Raw genomic sequence first — 7,230 nt, 5'->3', positions numbered from 1 at the left:
CATTTTTTTATTTTTATTTTTATTTTTTTATTTATTCGTTCGTTTCAGGCAATTACTATACAATAATGCACAAAGAAAAGGAAACATATTCACAGGAGCAATAAACAATGTAACAAGTAACCAAGTAACAGGATTTAATTATGCCTGAAAGGGAGTGGTAGGAAGAAAACTTATTTAATCCCACCCCCGATTGTCTTTATTGTAATCGGAAAAAATTCTCACTTCCATAGTAGCATATACACACATGGAGATTAATAATTCATTAATTTGGATCTACATAACAAAAATTTGAAACAAGGTGGCATTACAATTGATAACAGATAACATACGAATCCAAGTACACCAACAATGGTAATGAACAGTATACCAGAAATGGTAAAGAAGCAACAGAAACACACTCAGTAATGTTGATGTGAATTCAAGACCCACACTGTGTGTACTGCGACCAAACTGTATGTTTATATTGCAGTTTGAATCTATGAACATTTAGACAGCAGTTTTCTCAGAGGAGAGAGGTTCAATTTACCACGTCAATACACGTCATATTGAAAAAACAAGCCACGCTGTTTACATATGTTAAAAGTGAAGATTAGATTAACCTGCGCTCTTGATTAACGTAGATCGAACCTACGTAAAAATGTATTTTCTGAGTGGTCCTCTTCTTTCAAACACAATCCAAAGTCTGTATATAACTGTGTTTAATTCTCACTACATAACAGAATAATGTCCAATCTTAAGTTTGGGATGCATCTTGATGTGATGGATACAGACGGGGTTCATCTGGACAGCCCACTACTCCATCGCAGGGCCAACCGGTCTCATCTATACGTAAAGCAAAGTTATACAGATCAGAAAACCACCTCATGGACTGTTGTGGACTCACAGACTGTTCACATATTCTCGATGCACCATCCATGAGGAAGCGCGCCCTCTTCAGCTGTGGCGCCTGTTCCCACCTCTTGGAGCCTCTGAGGTACGTCCTCCCTCTTTCTCCACACATCTTGGTCTGGCTGAGCTCCGACTGATCCTGGGTTTTCTGACTCTCTCCAGTTTTGTGTCGTTGAACATTATGCGACAACTTTGGTGATACTGTGAATCGTTCCTCTCCAGAGTTTCAATTTCAGCACCAATCTGGCTGGATCCAGAACAAAAGACATCTCAACATATGTGTGAAAGAGGGGGATATTAGTCGCAATCACAGTGTAGCCATCACGATGTTGAGGTTGTTGTACACATGGTAAATGGACTGAACTTAGAAAGCTTTCACACTGCCTGAGTAGAGGCCAAAGCGACTTATACTGCATTCACCCATTCACACACCAGGTACAAGGTGCAGGATCCAGCTAGGTTTGGGAACAGCAATATATGACTTACACCTAGCCCGATGGTTCACCCAGTAGCACTTCAGTTGGATCAGTACCATTCAGGCTCAGCAGGGCTGTCCTGCACTGCCACACCCAGTCAATTTAGGCAGCACTATCTAAAAAAACCTTTCAACGTCTGGGGCTGACCACAGAGAAAGCCCGTTCCCCCCTGGTTTTAAGACTGGCCCCGGGGCCCAGGAGCTGGAGCTGGCCCTCGGACCTCAACTCAGTGTATAAATGTGGATGAGGAGCTTAAAGCAACACTAAGGAACTTTCAGTTTTCCTTGATTTTGGCAGCGCCAGTGGACAAAAGCGGTAGTGTTTTGCCTGAATGAATACTACAGTTCCCATGAGGACTAGCACTCGGCGTTGTAAAATGATGCTCCCGGTGGCATGCTGTGGGACTGAACTCGCCTACATTTCTTTCCCGTGGCTGTGTGAAGGACGGATAGCGACGAGGTAATGAATCTAATGGTGGCTAAACGATGTTATGTCATGATGTGACGCATGCCGTAACGCAGTCTGCACATTTGGAGTTTTTTGTGTGCAGGGTTCCTACCACCCTCCTCACAGCTGCTCAGTCCAAGTGAAAGCAATACTGACGCCCTCAGGCCGTGACAGAGGGGTCATTCAACTAGTTGTAAGTCGATGTATCATCACAAAAGATATTAAAATGTTTTATTAAGGTTGAAAAGTTCCTTAGTGTCGCTTTAACATATGGGGGGGCCGGCTAATTCAAAGCTGTAAAAACAAACAATAAAATCTTAAAGGAATACTCGGAAGATTTTGGACCCACGCCCTATCCCTATCATTTTTATAGTGAGACAAGATCATACATACCTTTATTGTCTCTCTGCGTCTAACTGCTGGCTCCCAGCTGTTAGCATCGTAGTTAGCTTAGCTCAGCTGTGGGAGGTGAAGAGGAAACAGAGCCGGACTGACGAAAGTGGACAAAATACTCCTTCCAGTGGTCCAGGGGACAGCGTATTAGCACGAGAAGTAAATCGGCCGAGTCTATGGCTTCTAATGCTGTGCTCCGGTATATCCTTCCACGGAGCACTGCGCATCCGCAGGTCTGTGTGTATCAAAACGTTATTTTAACGGATTGAAAAGGAAAACACGTCTTTTAAAATGTTTTATAACCATTCGGATTTACTTCACATGCTAATACGCCGTCCCCTGGACCACTGGAAGGAGTATTTTGTCCACTTTCGTCAGTCCGGCTCTGTTTCCTCTTCACCTCCCACAGCTGAGCTAAGCTAACTACGATGCTAACAGCTGGGAACCAGCAGCTGGACGCAGAGAGACAATAAAGGTATGTATGATCTTGTCTCACTATAAAAATGATAGGGATAGGGCGTGGGTCCAAAATCTTTGGAGTATTCCTTTAAAATCAATACGAAACGTAACTGGGAGCCAGTGAAAAGACACAAGGATCGGGGTCATGTGTTCCCACTTTTTGGGTTCCAGTTAAGTGTTAAGTAGCTTCCAAATAGATCACAATAGACAAGACAGGCAGGTTAAACACTGGGGTGAATAGAAAAACGTATAAGTCCCTCTAGCCGTTGACCAGAGTGTCCGAGGTGCAGCCGCCCAGGCTGACGAACTGCGGCCTGTCAGTGAGCTAGTCCCAAATCCAGGAGATCAGGTGAGGGTCCACTGCCATGCTGCTCAGCCTGTCTCTCAGAAGGTTGGGCTGGATGGCGTTAAAGGCGCTGCTGAAGTCAGACATCATCCTGACAGCGCCGCTCCGCTGCGAGTCTCTGACTGCCCCCGCTGACCACCACCACCCACCACATCATGTCAGGTCCAGTTTAGACGTCTTGAACAAGAAGATGCTACACAAACAAAAACCTCGAAACTACTGCAACAAACACCAGCATGCATTTTAGCTCAGTAAAACGTAACATGAACCTCTAATTTAGCAGAATATTATGATTCCAGGACTAATATCTGGTACAAGGAGACCAGTCTGTGTTTCCAGATTTGGTTTCTACATAGTCAAAAATGTATGATTTGACATCAAATTGGTTCAAATAGGACAAGTCCTTGTGATTTTATTGTGAAGCGCAGTATTTCTGCAAATTCAATGGCAGCCATCTTGAAAAATGGCCACCATCTTGGATTTTTAGGTGTCTATGGGTTTTATCAAAAGAGCAAACTCCAAGGAGCATGTGCACCAGTTTTGGTGTTTGTGTCTGGAAATGAGTGATTGTCCTGAAACTATCCCATCCTCGGCTCCACTTTGAGCCCCTTTGAGCCCGGGACCCGAGGCAGTCCCCTTCCTGGTACATGCTGACGCAGCGATTCACTCTGGTCTTGTTCCCCAGAAAAAGGCCAAGACTTGATTGAAGTACGTAGCTTTAACGCTTCACAAACGTGTCTGTCGGTGAAAATCGTCAGTAGACAAGCTTCCAGTCGCCAGTCTCAACTAATTACTTAGAGCAAAAACATCTGTATGCAAAGGACCAGCATGGTCTTTAGTGTTGTAGTCTTGAGACTGAGACGATGCTCAAGACCTCATTTTCAAGGCCGTGTTCTTCATTTGGTCCCGGCATTTCAGTTGTTGATCTTGTCTTGGTCTTGGGTTTGCTCTGGTCTTGGTCTTGACTCGGTCTCGGCCCTTGATCTACAGGAAGACTGGATGACGTGGAGGACTCAACACTACAGTTATTGAGAAGAGGCCGCAGCAGACGGTTCGTTTCCTGAACTTTCCAGGACTAACAGTTCGCCACAGCGATGAGCGGTGTCCTTCTTTTGACACTTCATCGCGAGAATTTTAACATATGACATTGTATTTGGTTTTCCAGCTGCAGTGAAGTGGCTAAAGGGTCATCGGCACATCCAGGTAGTCATGGACTGTCCATGACTGTCATGGACTGTCCTCAGATGGCCTGCCAAGCCAGGCCATCTGCAGGACCATCGCTGCTTCAGGATCAAAACAGTCAGTGGTCCCTCCAGTCCCAGCCATGTCTTCTAAACTGCTGCATCAGGGAGATGCTCCAGATCACTGAAATCAAGATGAAGACTTAAAAGATGGAGCTGAATATCTCTTCTGCACATTGGATTCTATTCCATTCAATGTTCATGAAACTTTATGGCATGGATTTTATATATATATATATATATATATTAGGGGTGGGACGAGACACAAATTTCACGGGACGAGATGTCTCGCGAGATTGAGTCCACGAGATCGAGACGACACGAGAAAGGGGGGGGGGGGGGGGGGGGGGGGGTTTGGTGCTGAGGTTGTGGGGGGGCAGCGCGGTACTCACATGCAGCGTCGGAGCATGGAGTGTCGGGTCGGAGTGCCCCTTGTACGGCCACGTTGCCCTCCGCTCTACACTGCGCCCGAGTCGGCCGCCTAGTTCCCCTATTCACGTTCAAACCGCGGCGCACAGACGACGCCATGACTGCATTTGCACTTCATGCCACTAGGTGCGCTGTTTGCATGTTCAACCTTATTTTACACAGACACCACAGAGGAAGAAGGGCGCCGCAGCCGCTGCAGGCTCTCTCTGCATGTTGTTAGAAACAGAGTGTGAGCCGGCAAGACGAGGTAAAATGTTCATTGATGCGATGCAACGTTTTTTCAATAAAAGAGAAGAACTGAACGATCGTTTCCGCACATTTTCTTTACGTCGTATCAATTAAACTGTATCACAAGTAGTTTGTGGACTCAAAAGACCAAGATTCCTTGCAGATAGAACATGCGCAGAACATTATTTCATGTCCTTTTCGACCGGATTTTTAAATATGAATATGACCACATTCAGGGTTTTGCACGTGTTTATAAGGCTGTGCGCCATGTAATGTATCATTCCGTCAATATTCCAGTTAATAAAGAGTTTTTGCCTTTATATAGACGTACTTAATCTCGCGGCATTCGATCTCGCGAGATCTCGCGGCATTGCGATCTCGCGAGATCTCGTGACACGAGATCTCGTCCCATCCCTAATATATATATGTAACAATCTTAAATTATTATGCAATTTTGTGTTTTATGAGGACACACATGTACGTCCAAACATTTTCACTGCCTGTTGTTTATCATAGCAACAATACTATGAATAACATCAAATCTTATGTACCGTAGGGTCGTAGGACGCTGGAACCAATCCCAGCTAGCAACGGCTGAGGACAGGACACACTTAGACAGGTGAGGACAGGACACACCTGGACAGGTGAAGACATGACACACCTGGACAGGTCTCCAGTCCATCACAGGACAAACAACCACACACACTCACATCTGGGGGCAATTTAGAGTGACTGATTGACCTCATGTTCAAGTGTGTGTGTGATAAACTCTTCAGGGAAAGTTGAATGGACGGAGAATTTGTGTATTTGCAGTGTAGCTTGAATATTTAGTTGAATTATCTGAGTTTGAGTGTCAGACTTTTTTTCTTTCTGGAGGGTTAATTAAATAGAACAAAATAAATCAAATAAGTTTTCCCTGCATAAACGTTGGTTCACGTTGACCTGTTCTGGTCTGTAATGCTGCTGGGATTTCTGAGTCAGAAAGCAGCGACAGAGTGAGCCCTCTGTCGTTGCTCCCCCTCTCTGCTGGGATCCAGAGGCAGCGCCGGCGCCGTTCCTTCCTATTTAACACAGTTTTTCGGTGCGCAGGCGCACGAGGCGCAATCAGGAGCTGCATGGCTGGCAATTAAAGTGCTCCATTAAGCTGATTGCGTCCCGTCTGTGCGTGTCACCACCCCCCCCAACGACACGCGCTCTCACCGGACAAAACTACAAGAACCGCAAAGTGTTCGGAGTTTTCCCTGAAAGAAGCGCAGCGGGCGCGAGGGCGCACGGGGCTCGGGTCCAATCGGGAGACAGGATCCGGGTTGACGGAGTTCACGTGAAAACAGTTTCATTCACATCTGCACTGAAAACACATGGTCACTCCTGGGAGTGTTTGGGAAAAGGTGGCACGTGCGAGAACCGCAGCAGAACCTTCCGGATCAGCAACACACACTGCCGATGGCATCTGGTGCTGATGAGGACAGAGAAGCAACATGGGGTGTGTGTGTGTGTGTGTGTGTGTGTGTGTGTGTGTGCGCGCGCGCGCGCGTGTCCAGGAGGGGGGAAGTGGGATGATCACGTTGTTAATATGGCGGATCAGGTGCGTTCAGATGTCACCGTGTGAAACGTGCGCAGCGGATGTGCGTCCTGGCGCAGCTGTGCAGGAGAACCGGCTCGAACCACGTCCGCACTGTCCACCCTCAAACTCCTGGCGTCCACCGTCCACACCCAGGACAGGCGCTTCTTTTTGGGGTTTTTTGAGATCCTCCCTCGGCGGTGAGGCGCCGATCAGCCGGGTTGCCAGATCTGCAGCCGCAGCGCAAAATGTCGGAGGTTTCCATGTCCTGCAGACGCGCAAACCACGCCGAAGTCTTTCCACGTGCGCCCCGGGATCCAGAGCGAAACGGGAAAGCTTCTCCTTTAACAGAGGAGTCACGGGGTCTCGGTTCTTCCGCGGTTCAAGCCCCCCCTGTCCGCCGCGCTGCGTTTTTTGCGCTGATTATGTTAATGTGCGCCTCAGCCTCCCGCCCCGGCGGGAAACGTCTCCCCGAATCAGCCTCATCCTGAGCAGGGAACGTTTCACCAGGAGTCCGCGAGAAACACGCAGACACACAAAAACCAGTCCATTTCAAACAGAACTCTGCAGTCCGAGCTCCTCTTCAGGCGATCTCCAGTGAAGCACCCAGGTCAGGAATGGAAAAATGACCGGAATCTACACAAACACAAGTCTTCATCTCATAACAGGGTGAGGTCGAAATTAAACTGCACCTCATTGGCAGAAGACTGAAACTGAACTCTGAAACAAAGGTCACTGCTGCCATCAGCTGCCGGGTCAATA

The sequence above is a fragment of the Salarias fasciatus genome, chromosome 16 (assembly GCF_902148845.1).
Source record: "Salarias fasciatus chromosome 16, fSalaFa1.1, whole genome shotgun sequence".
Taxonomy (NCBI): domain Eukaryota; kingdom Metazoa; phylum Chordata; class Actinopteri; order Blenniiformes; family Blenniidae; genus Salarias; species Salarias fasciatus.
The sequence above is the reverse complement of the archived record's forward strand: the minus strand, read 5'-3'. Positions refer to the sequence as shown.